The sequence below is a fragment of the Protopterus annectens genome, chromosome 2.part2 (assembly GCF_019279795.1).
Source record: "Protopterus annectens isolate FY-2018-M chromosome 2.part2, PAN1.0, whole genome shotgun sequence".
Classification (NCBI taxonomy): domain Eukaryota; kingdom Metazoa; phylum Chordata; order Ceratodontiformes; family Protopteridae; genus Protopterus; species Protopterus annectens.
The window spans coordinates 789,730,257-789,742,421 of record NC_056730.1 but is presented as its reverse complement, the minus strand read 5'-3'; positions in this window follow the sequence as shown (position 1 = coordinate 789,742,421).

Genomic DNA, 12,165 nt, shown 5'->3' with positions numbered 1-12,165 from the left:
TGTAAGAGGGTAGCTTATTAACATAAGGTACCAAAAAGTTATGTAAAAAAATTCCTAAATTATAAAGAAAATATTGACATCCTGAAACGATAGGTCTACCAGGAGGTTTACTTATACTTTTATGTATTTTTGGTAGACAATAAAAATGGGCCATACGACAACCATCTGTCCCAAATTTTTTCTTCATGTCAGCAGGGCAAAAATATCCTAATCTAATACCCTTACTAATAAGCTCTTTATATTCCACTAAAGATGCTGCATATGCTTCAACATTTACCACTTCATATATTGTAGTATCATTTAAATGGTCTAAACACATGCCCAAATAATATAAAGAATCCATAACCACCAGTTTGTTACCTTTGTCTGATGGTTTAAAGACAATTTCACTTTTTTTGCTTAAGACTAACAAAGCTTGCCATTCTTCAAAATTCATGTTGTATTTAATATTACTTTTGTTGTGCATAAAATCTGTATAAGTAATCTCTGTAAAATGATTTATCAAATTAATAAAATTACAGACATCAGTATTCAACACATTAGGAATAAAATGACTAGTTGAGGGAACATTCTCAGTGTTGAATCTACAATAAGCATTTACTATTTCTTCTGAGGTACAGGAATAAAAACTATCTGATGAAATACTTTCATTATCGACATCAGAAACACTATTTGCATATACATTCGGCTGGTTAAAATAATGTTTTAAATAAAGCTTCCTACCAAATGCATGCACATCCTTTTTTATATCATGCAATCTTGTAACCACAGTGGGGATAAACTTTAATCCCCGATTTAACACAGAAAGTTCCACATCACTAAACATATAACTAGATAGATTAACAACATATTCTTGTGAATTTGGTAGAGTAATGTCACCATTTACCTCGCTTAAATCCCCCCTGTCCATATTGTTCACTCGCTGTAAAAAACTGTTCTCGTTGACGTTTCTGACCTTGGGCATTCTTATAGGGAAACGGTGCTTCTCGTCGAAAGGTCTTCCGAAAATTGTCTGTCTGTTGGGCTAATGGAAGTGCAGGGAATTCAGATAAAGATTAGCACTATAGTGCCTTTTTTGGATGTAATGTTAGATATTTCAGTGGGTCATAATTTGGTTACTTCCATTAATAGAAAATTTGAGGGGGGTTTCCAATATATACATGGCACTAGTGGCCATCCACCCCACACTTTGCAGGCTTTGCCCTATGGGGAAATGTTAAGAATCTTTAGGTTGTGTAATGAACCATATATATTTAATAATGAAATATCTACTATGGTACAATCTTTTTTAGGTAGGGGATATAATAAACAAATAATACAAGAAAGTTATGAACGTTTGTACAAGGGTAAGAAACAAAGTAATAATAAATATGATGTGAAGTCTAAAGGCATTTATAATAATTTTAATATGCAACAGGAAAATAAAGAAATCATATATTTTGTATCAACATTTGGTTGCTTTACTGTAGAATTTGTTAAAATTATCAAACAATTTTGGGAATATTTATGTTCTTTAGACAGTGTCCAGACTCGGTTGAATTTAGATCTTAGATTTTCTTACCGTAGGGGTAAAACATAAAAGATTTCTTAATAAAAAGTAGGTATGATTTACCATCTGATGCACTTTACCATAGTATTGTTCAAACAGGTACTTACCCATGTAAGAAGTGCAAGGCTTGTAATTTTGTTGTACCTTGTTTTCCATATATTAATAGTATTAAGTTTAGTACTAATCATACTTTTTCTTGTATTTCTGAGGGTGTTATATATGCATTACAATGCCCATGTAAGAAGTTCTATATTGGTGAAACAAAGCGTGCCTTTAAAGTAAGGCTCCTGGAACATATTAGGGACATTGAAAATAAAAAAGAATCAAGCCCTATAGCCATGCACTTTATGAATGTACATAATGGTGATAGTAGAGGCTTACAGGGTACTATTCTGGAACAAATTCATGTTTGTAAATATAATAATATAGATATTAAGTCTCTTTTATTGCATAAGGAAGCTGTATATATGCTGAAATTTAAAACAGTGGCTCCTTTGGGCTTGAATGAAGATTTTAATTGGAAAGTGCTGTTTAATTAATTACCAATTCTTGTTAATTAATTATGTAATTGGTATTTTACTTTAGTATATATTGTGCTGTAGTTTTTTATGTCTTTTACTCCTTGAAGGCTGTGGCCGAGACGTCAGAGTTCAAAATAAATTATTTTGGTGGATCTTTTGGCAACAATATCCAAGACCTAGTCATTACCAACATGAGTGACCGGTGTTCCACACCTGAAGTCAACTCCTAATTGGTCGATCAAACCATAAGCTAATCACCCTAGATATCGACATCTCGTCCCACCCCCCATTAAGGAAACAACGGTAAAAAAATTCTCCAAAGCCAACTTCATGCTTCTTAAGACAGAAGTAGTGAACTTCATGACACCCATGCAGATGGACAATACAGTTATGACTGCTGAATCCTACACAAATGCACTCTATAAGCACTTACATGAGTGCATGAATCGTGCTATCCCAAACAGAACCAAGATGCTATCTTCCAAAAAAAGGAAGCCAATCTGGTGGTCCCCTGCCATAAACAAACTGTACAACAGAAGGAAGAAACTGTTGCAAAAGAGTAAAATCCCATGAGTGGAGGAGCTCCCTGGTCAGCCTCAGTAAGAAGCTGAGATCCATTATAAATCCTCCAAAGCCAGTTATGAGAACAAAATTGCCACTGATTCTAAGGACAATCATAAAGCATTCTATAGCTATGTCAAGAATCTCAATGGCAACACCCAGATCTGCTCTGAGTTTCAGCACAATGGCAAGAAAAATACAGAACCAACTGATATTGCCAACATCTTGGCACATAGGTTCAGTGCTAACTTTACCCCCCTCTCCCCCCTAAAGAGCCCATATCTATACAGGAAGAATGCAGAGTCCCTGTAATCACAACTACGCAGGTAAAAGCTGCACTCTCTAAAGCCAAAAACACAGCATCCATGGGACCGGACAACATCCCAGGCTGCGTTTTACATGAACTTCAGAATAAACTGGCTCCCCACCTAAGCACCATGTTCAATCATAGCCTCACATCAGGCTTTGTGCCCACTGAATGGCGCACAGCAACAGTTATCCTACTCCACAAAGGGGGAGCCACCATTGAGAAATTCCTCCAAAGCCAACTTCCTGCTTCTTAATACAGAAGTGACGAACTTCATGACACCCATGCAGATGGACAATACAGTTATGACTGCTGAATCCTACACAAATGCACTCTATAAGTACTTACACAAGTGCATGGATCGTGCTATCCCAAACAGAACCAAGATGCTATCCTCCAAAAAAAGGAAGCTAATCTGGTGGTCCAATGCCATAAACAAACTGTGCAACAGAAGGAAGAAACTGTTGCAAAAGAGAGTAAAATCCCATGAGTGGAGGAGCTCCCTGTTCAGCCCCAGTAAGAAGCTGAGATCCCTTATAAGATCCTCCAAAGCTAGCTACAAAAACAAAATCACCACTGATTCTAAGGACAACCACAAAGCATTCTGTAGCTATGTCAAGAATCTCAATGGCAACACCCAGATCTTCTCTGAGTTACAGCACAATGGCACAAAAATTACAGAACCAACTGATATTGCCAACATCCTTTCAGATAGGTTCAGTGCTAACTTTACCCCTATCTCACTCCCTAAAGGGCCCATATCTATACAGGAAGAATGCAGAGCCCCTGTATTCACAACTACACAGGTAAAAGCTGCACTTTCTAAAGCCAAAAACACAGCATCCATTGGACTGGAGAACATCCCAGACTGTGTTTTACACAAACTTCAGAACGAACTGGCTGCCCGCCTAAGCACCATGTTCAATTATAGCCTCACATCAGGCTTTGTGCCCACTGAATGGCACACAGCAACAGTTATCCCACTCCACAAAGGGGGAGCCACCACTGATTCTGGGAACTATCGCCCTATTAGCCTGATGAGCCTGGTCTACAAGGCCATGGAACGTATCATCATGGAACTCATAAACAAAGGCATTGGTAACCTCCAAACTCTGGACCCCACCCAGTTCGGGTTTGTGAAAGGCAGATTATGCCTCCTAAAATTGATCGACTTCTTTGAGGCATTCACCAAAGCCGTAGACAAGGGTAAGGTGGTTCACACAGCCTATCTTGACCTCACCAAGGCTTTCAACACCATCCCCAATTCTGGAATTATAGCTAAACTCACTAAACTAGGTATAAATCCCTATGTCACACGATGGATTGCTAACTGGCTCACTGACAGAACCCATACTGTAAAAGTTGCAGAGTCCAAATCTGACTTCAAACCAGTGACAAGTGGAGTACCACAGGGTTCAGTCCTGGGACCTCTCCTGTTTGGTATCTACTTTTTTGAAGTACAGGCTAACACAGAAGGCCTCTGGCTAATGACGTTCATAGATGACTGGAAACTAGGAGCCATAGTCAAGTCCCCAAATGATCTGGACATCCCACTGAAGGGCTCACTGAGATAGATGCCTGGTGTCAGAGCCATGGCCTCAAGCAAAGTGCCAAAAAGTGCATTGTCATTTCCTATGGTAAAAGCTCTGTACCCATGAACTACCACATAGGCAGCAGTCTACTTAACACCGAACGTGTGATAAAAGACCTTGGGACCCAGGGGGACAGTAGTGTCTCCTTTGATAATCACATTGCCACAGTAGTCAGGAAGTCCTTCTACATGGCACACCTCATCACAAAAGGGTTCTCATCCAGGAAAAATTAGGTAATTGTTCCCCTCTTCTCGACACTCATTAGACACATTATAGAGTACAATGCCCCTTTTGGAATGTACCTCACAAGACATCTGCAGCAGCTGGAAAGGCCACAGAAGTACCTCACAAAGAGGATTACTGGCCTCAAACAGATGCCCTACACTGACCATCTCAAAAAACTTCAGCTTTACTCCATAGCATATCACCTACTCCAAGGTGATCTCTGCCTAACATATAAAGCTATGTCAAACCCAGAGCTGTTGGACATGCTACACCTGAATAAATCCAAATCCCTCAAAGCTACATGCTCTACAGACCTAAACCTTGTCACCACAATAAACAGGACATGCTGGAGAGATATATTTCTGTCCCAGTGACTTCCCATACTCTGGAACAAGCTACCCATCTATGTCAAGCAAGGTTCCTCATTAGCACTCTTCAAGAAAAATCTTGATGAGTGGATGGGAAATAGGAAATACACCCTGGGGATCAATTCAGTGGCTCTACTCAACAGTGGCACAGGAAAATAACTTTCTTGGGTGACGTAAGCCAAGGAACCTTGTTGGCTAGCCTTACTTAGGCCCTTGGGCTGATAGCCTAGTACTTACCTATGAACCTATGAACCTATGAGCTGCCAGCAGTGCCATACATAGTACACTGTCTAGCTGTTAAGGATCTATACTACTATGTTATGTTAGTTAAAATCATATACTAATAGTCTACTGCAAGCGCAAAAGGTGTGTTATGTAATATAACTGCCCATATAGTGAGTACTCAGCATAAAGCGTAAGAGATGTTGCACCTTGCTATATACATTATTGGTACTTAGTCATCACTTTCAGTATTGAATGATAGCAGTATATAATTGATTACCTATACATCGATGGTTGCAGACATCCATGCCCTAACCTGTAGCTCATCACATTGAGTTGTTGTTGTCACACTATAATGCTCCCAGTTAGTTCAGTCCACCCTTAGGAGTTTTTCTTTTGCAAGTGTGTGTTAAAAAGCATTAGTGTACATTTCAGTAAAGGACATTCTTTGTCTGGTGGTGTAGCTCAGCATGTAAACACAGTCTATTATAGCTTGTAGATAATAGAGATTGTGAGTTCAGATCCCCAGAGGGGATAGCTATTTTTGTTACTTTCATTTGTCAAGCATGTGACATGCACCATTATTGTGCACTTCCCTTCAGACTTCTGATGCTTTCAGCATGTAAATTCAGCAGCATTAAGGTTAAAGCTGCTGAGGATTGTGGTTTAAGTCCTCTAGAGATTGCAAATTGTTGCATTTTTCTTTTTGCAAGTATATGCTACTCACTGTTATGGTGTGTTTCACGGGAGGCTTCCTTCTGATTGCTGATGTAGCTCAGCATGTAAAGTCAGTAGTGAGAATTTAGTAAAGCCTAAAATATATTTTTTGTGTGTGTATGCATTGCGATCTGTACATGAGTGTGAATATTTTTAGATTTAGTAAGCTCTGTTTAGCAGCACGCGCAAACATGGAAAGTTCCATGCAAAGCAAATTAGCTAATAAGCAGGTGAATCTTATGCAAATGATGCAGGTGAAGTGATCCAACAAGCAGAAAAGCATCAGTGTAGACCCCCGTGTCCATGTCCATAGTATACGTGGAACTTCTCTACATACAAGAGTCTACATGGGCAGAAGGGGATGTAAAACATCAGAAAAATGGACATAACTCCCCAGTAAATGTTAGAATACATACATATCTGTACAAAATGTACATTGTGGACATCTGAAAAGGAAGGTAATATGTAAAAAGATATACATTTTTTTAATAATTTTGGCATGTTTGCGCTTTGTGCCACAGTGAGCAAACATTCTTAACTGAAAAAAATATATAGGAAAAAGCATTTTATATTTGTCAGAAATGTATTATAGGCCGTTGTGTCGGATCTATGCAGTGGTGCAGTGGTGCTTTTGCCCAGATCATACGGCTATGAACCATGTAGTTTCCAGGCTGTCAGCATGGATATGTATGCAAATTAGGTGAATTTGCTGAATAGGTAAAAGTTGCAACAGTGTCCTCAGATCAATTTCGTGTAGATTCCTACACCATGTTGATTTTTTCACTGGATGTGAATGCCAGCAGGGGGGGTATGTCCCATTACTTTTAGGATTTTTTAATTCCTGGTGCATGTGTTTGTGAGGCATGCTGCATAGCTGAGCAAACACGTGCAGAAAGACCACCCAGGTAACAGTGATGATGTAGGAAGCAAATAATTAAAAATGAATATATTTAATTACTGATTTTGACATTTGTGTAAGCTAGGCTGCATGGCTTAGTGCATAGTACCACGTTGCACAATAAAGTAGAGCCACTAAATGATGTTGACTACATTCTAGGCAGGTGAAATGCATAATAATTAGCCAATCACACATGCTGGACCTATAGCAGACCAGTATAAAGTATTCATACACCCTACATTCTAATTTTTCCACAATACTATGGGTTATTGGAGTACAGACTTGGGAATTTTAACTGAGAAAATGCTAGGGGCTGCTGCAGGTCTGCTATATCTGTAAGTGCTTGATGCTAAAGTCAATGCTGCTGGTGCTGCTGAGAATAGGCCTAGGCTGAGAAGGAGAAGAGTGTTCAGGCCCAGGGTAACCTTCCAGGAGCTACATGAGCTGGAGGTTGTAGAGCACTACAGGGTGGACAGGGACATAGTACAATAACTCACTGAGCTCTGCCACCCTCAACTTAGGATAAACCATCCCACTGGAACCAAAGGTTCGGGTAGCCCTTAGTATACTAGCTACAGGGAGTTTTCAAAGACCAGCTGGGGACATGATGGGGGTGTCACAGGCATCTGCATCCAGGATACTCCACCAGTTCCTGGATGGTATGTTACCACATGCCAGCGAGCACATATCTTTTCCCCTCTCCCCTGAGATGAGGGTCAGCAATATGCAATACTTTTACCATGTAGCACACTACCCTGAAGTACTGCAAGGGTGCTAGAACCATAGAGCGAGGGGGGCAGAGAGCCCCCCCCCACTTTTGCCGATCATGCCTCCCAACTGTTACTTCTTTATTATTTAATTTGCGCAGATGACGTCAGCTTGCAGCACACATATTTCCAGGCTTTTGCAAACGGGAACAGATGGTTTTCATTTAATTAGCTGCTGGCTTATCAGAGAAGGATTTCTTTTTGGAAGCTGCAGCTTAGGACGTAGGATGGAGTCTGTACTGAGATACGAGTGAGTAAGCTGCACATTGTGTGTGTTTGTGAGTGTGTGTGTGTGTGTGTGTGTGTGTGTGTGTGTGTGTGTGTGTGTGTGTGTGTGTGTGTGTGTGTGTGTGCATGTGTGTGTGTACGTGTTTGTGTGTGTGTCTTTTTGTTTGTTTGTTTGTTTTTAAGCTGGGAGGATGCATATAGAAATACATTTAATAAATAGGGAAATAATATGAGAATGTTTATAGACCTCTGAGAGACTCCTGCAAAGAACAAGTTAATTCTATTGTGTAGACTTAGTTTCAGTAGTATGGATGTTCTGTTAAGTAGTTTTGAAACCAGTGGATTGTATTAACACCATATACAGTGGCATTAAGCTTATGTATTACTGTTTGATGTTCACCATTTCCAAATCCCTTGCAAAGGTCCATAAATGTAACTCCCATCAGTCAGTCCTTTTTCCATAGAGAAGAAAAATTACCTCAGAATGTGTAGATGATAGTCAAGGTATTGTCCCTATCATTGAAATAATGCTGATCATTGATTAGTAGCCTGCATATGCTAAGAAAGTCATGTGTTTGAGCATAAATGAGTCTTTCAAATATTTCAGTGGTAGGATAAAAAATGAATATAGGCTATATATTTCAAGCATAGTAAGTAATTGGAATTTTTGGAACTTGATTTGTGAGTGTTTTAATTAAGAGACAATTCAACCTGTGGTGATGGAGGTTTAGATAGGTGGCATTCACACATCCAAACAGGGCACGGTATTAGCTTTTTAGGTGGGGTTGTATTTGGTGTCTAAAGCTTGTAGTAGATTTTGGACTGATTTAGTGTTTGTTTTTCTGAAGTAAAAAGGAGAGATCATGTTTGAGATATCTGGAAAATCTCATCTGAAGCAGACGGAAGATTATGTGGTGGACTATAAATCATGTCTGTAAATTTGTGGGCTGGCATTGGCAAGCAGGGTATGTAAGTCTTGGAGCAATTGCAAGACCTGATTAACTAGTGGCTTGACTGCAATGCCATTTAGAGATTTTCTCTCCAACAGACAATTTATGTACTGTACATGTTTCTATAAGTGTTATTGCTGAAATAAGCTATGTTCTAAATTCCATTTGGGAGTTGCTTAGACTGAGCTATGGAGTTTTGTAGTTTTATATTCAGGTAGGACAATTTGACTTTCTTAGTTTTCAGTTTGCAGTTGTGCCTTGGGGGACTGAAAAACTGGTGGCCTTGTACTTTCTTGTATTTTTATTTTACTCAGGATGTATCCATATCCCTCATAAGTTGTTTTTTTTATGGTAAGGTTAAGACAATGGGTGCTTTGTCCTTTAAATCATTTATTTGCTGTTGGGAAGTATTTACCAAGCACCATTCTGGTGAGGAAGTAGAAAATATACAGGCAGTTAATGCGCCATCTGCTCTGTGTAGTGAAAAGTCTAGACTCTCTATGTCATTAAGTACATCATCTTCTTTGGCTTGTGTTACATATGTACTTTCATTTAAATAAGGGACACTTAGAGATTTGATAAAAAGGATGGCATCATTAGGTAAGCAATTACTGTGAGGGTTAGGTATAGATGGTTTCTTTTATTCTTTGAGGGATTTTAGAGATAAAGAGATCTAGAAGAGAATACTTAACATTGTAGGTTATATATGGTGGGGATGTAATAATATGGATAAATTAAGCTGGATAAAATGTAAGATGAGTGTCTTTCTTGGAAAGCAAATATTTATTAAATTCTCCCAGCATAACTATTTTGCTGCTTCTCTTGGAAAGTTTAGCTTAGTGGTATGTTGTCTGGCTGTAGTACACAGGGTTCTGGGTTCAAGACTTGGCAGTGAAATGCATGGTGGTTTATGCAAGCAACTTTCCAAAATTATATAAGCAATGTTTAAAATGTGTCCCTGGTTTTTGGCCTCCCCCCCCCCCAATTGAAAATAAGTTTTAGAAGCTGTGCAACATGCCTATGGCTTACACTACTATGATTCTGTATTTATATATTGTGTGTAGAAGTAGACACTATCATGGACATGTTCTGAATAGGGCAGTTTTGTCATTACTGGTGCATGCATTTTGCTTCATTGCCTACTGGAAAAATATTCAAACAAAAAATGTAAAATGTAGTTGTGTGTGAAAGTAGACTGTTATTATGGAAATGTTCTGAATAGGGCAGTTTTGCCATTATTGGTGCATGCATTTTGCTTCATTGCCTACTGGAAAAATGTTCAAACAATAAATTTAAAATGCAGTTGTGTGTTGACGTTGACCTTTATGATGGAAATGTTCTGAATAGGGCAGTTTAGCTATAGGCGCTGGAACCACGGGGTGAGGGGGAGGAGGACTCATGCACACGTCGCACACTAATTTAAATACAAAAATGTGCAGAAAGCACTTCTTGCTGATAAGGATCCCAAGTGTTAGCTCCGTGGATAACTGCTTACTTCTAAGGCTGCAGTTCTGGAGTAAGGACCACCTCAGAGATTTATTACTATAGTCAGTATCCTACAGAGTGCTTTGAGGTGACATGTCTGGCATACAAAGCATCCTCCGACATAATACAGATGGACCTACTGAACATCAGTAAGTCAAATGCCATCAAAAATACTCAGTCCAGGTATCTAAACTGAATGTTGTGGAGAGATAGATATATATCATAGAGGCTACCACTGTTCCGGAACAAACTATCCATAAAAATAAAGCAAAGCTCATCCATCCATATTCAAATGCAACTTGGATCTAAGGATGGGTAATAGAAAATGTACCCCAGGATTTCCCATCATGCCACTAATGGATAGAGGCAGTTCCTAAATGCTGCATCCCTTACATGACCCCCCCCCCCCCAAATTATCTATGGTATGATCACAGTTGTTCTCACTAGGGCTAATATACAATTATCAGCCATGGGGATAGCTAAGACCAATCAGAAAATGTTAATTCAAGCACCAAAAGGGAACTGACTAAGCTTAAAATGTCCTCCAAGTGAACCTATGTTGTGGTAGCAAATAGTTATAAAACAATTACCCTTTTAAGTTCACTAAGCGCCAGTGTCATCTCCCCCCGTCCCCAGTCTTTAACAGCTTCCGGCACCTATGAAGTACTGTATGCCATAGATTGCACTCATGTACACATAACTCACCACCTAGTGATCAGGTTAGAATCTACGTTAATCGCAAGCGGTACCACACCATCAACTGCCAAGTTGTGTGCAATGCCAGGGAGATTATTCTGCATGTTTGTGCTGGCAGCCCTAGCAGTTATCATAACTCCCATATCTGGCACGCATCACAGCTGTACCAGATGTTTGCTTTGGGGGACATCCCACACAGCCATTTACTGGGGATGCTGGCTACTGCCTGGAACCATGGATGATGACACCCATCAGAGATGTGCATGCACCACAGATGAATGCCATAATGAGGCAAACACACATGCTGGGAACATCTTGGGCTTCTGAAGTCACAGTTCTGGTGTCTAGATATATATGGTGGAGCCCTCCAGTCTTCTCCAGCTACATGTGAACATATATTCACAGTATGTGTTATGGTATACAATATGATCCTGCAGAAACAGCTGCAGCAGGATCAGCAAAGGGAAGGGATACACAGCCCCCACTAGTGCCTAGGTCACCACAGCCACAGTCACAGGAGGACTCAGAGGAGGAACCCCCTGCTGATATCTCTATAGGGAGACATAGGTGTGCTCAGTATGTCCAGGCTTTGGCAAAAAGGCAGCACATAGCACATTCACTGACAACCTAGGGACCTAGGGACTGACACCTTTCTCCTACTCATATATAGCAATTAAAAATGATGGCAGGCAACCCTCACTTCCTGTACCTACCCATGTATTGGCTGTGTACTGCTTGCATCTGACAGAGTCAGCCCTGCACTACAGTTGTAGCACCTGTTGCATTTGCAAGGAAAGTCTGTAACTGACACAGTACTTAAAGATCATTATGATATGGCATTATATGTATGGATCTGCTACATTATGCAAATAAATATAGCAGGCTACTTGGACAGAAATAATATCCCATAGGACTACAGATACCCATTCCACAATCATGTTTCCATTAGTATTCCCTAGGTCTCATGCATGGAATATTCATACAGTCCTACTGCAACAGATTACTGGTATATCAGTCAAGGGAGCTATTAGACAGTGGGGTGACATGATAGTCAGACTACTGTGTATCCCAACAGAACA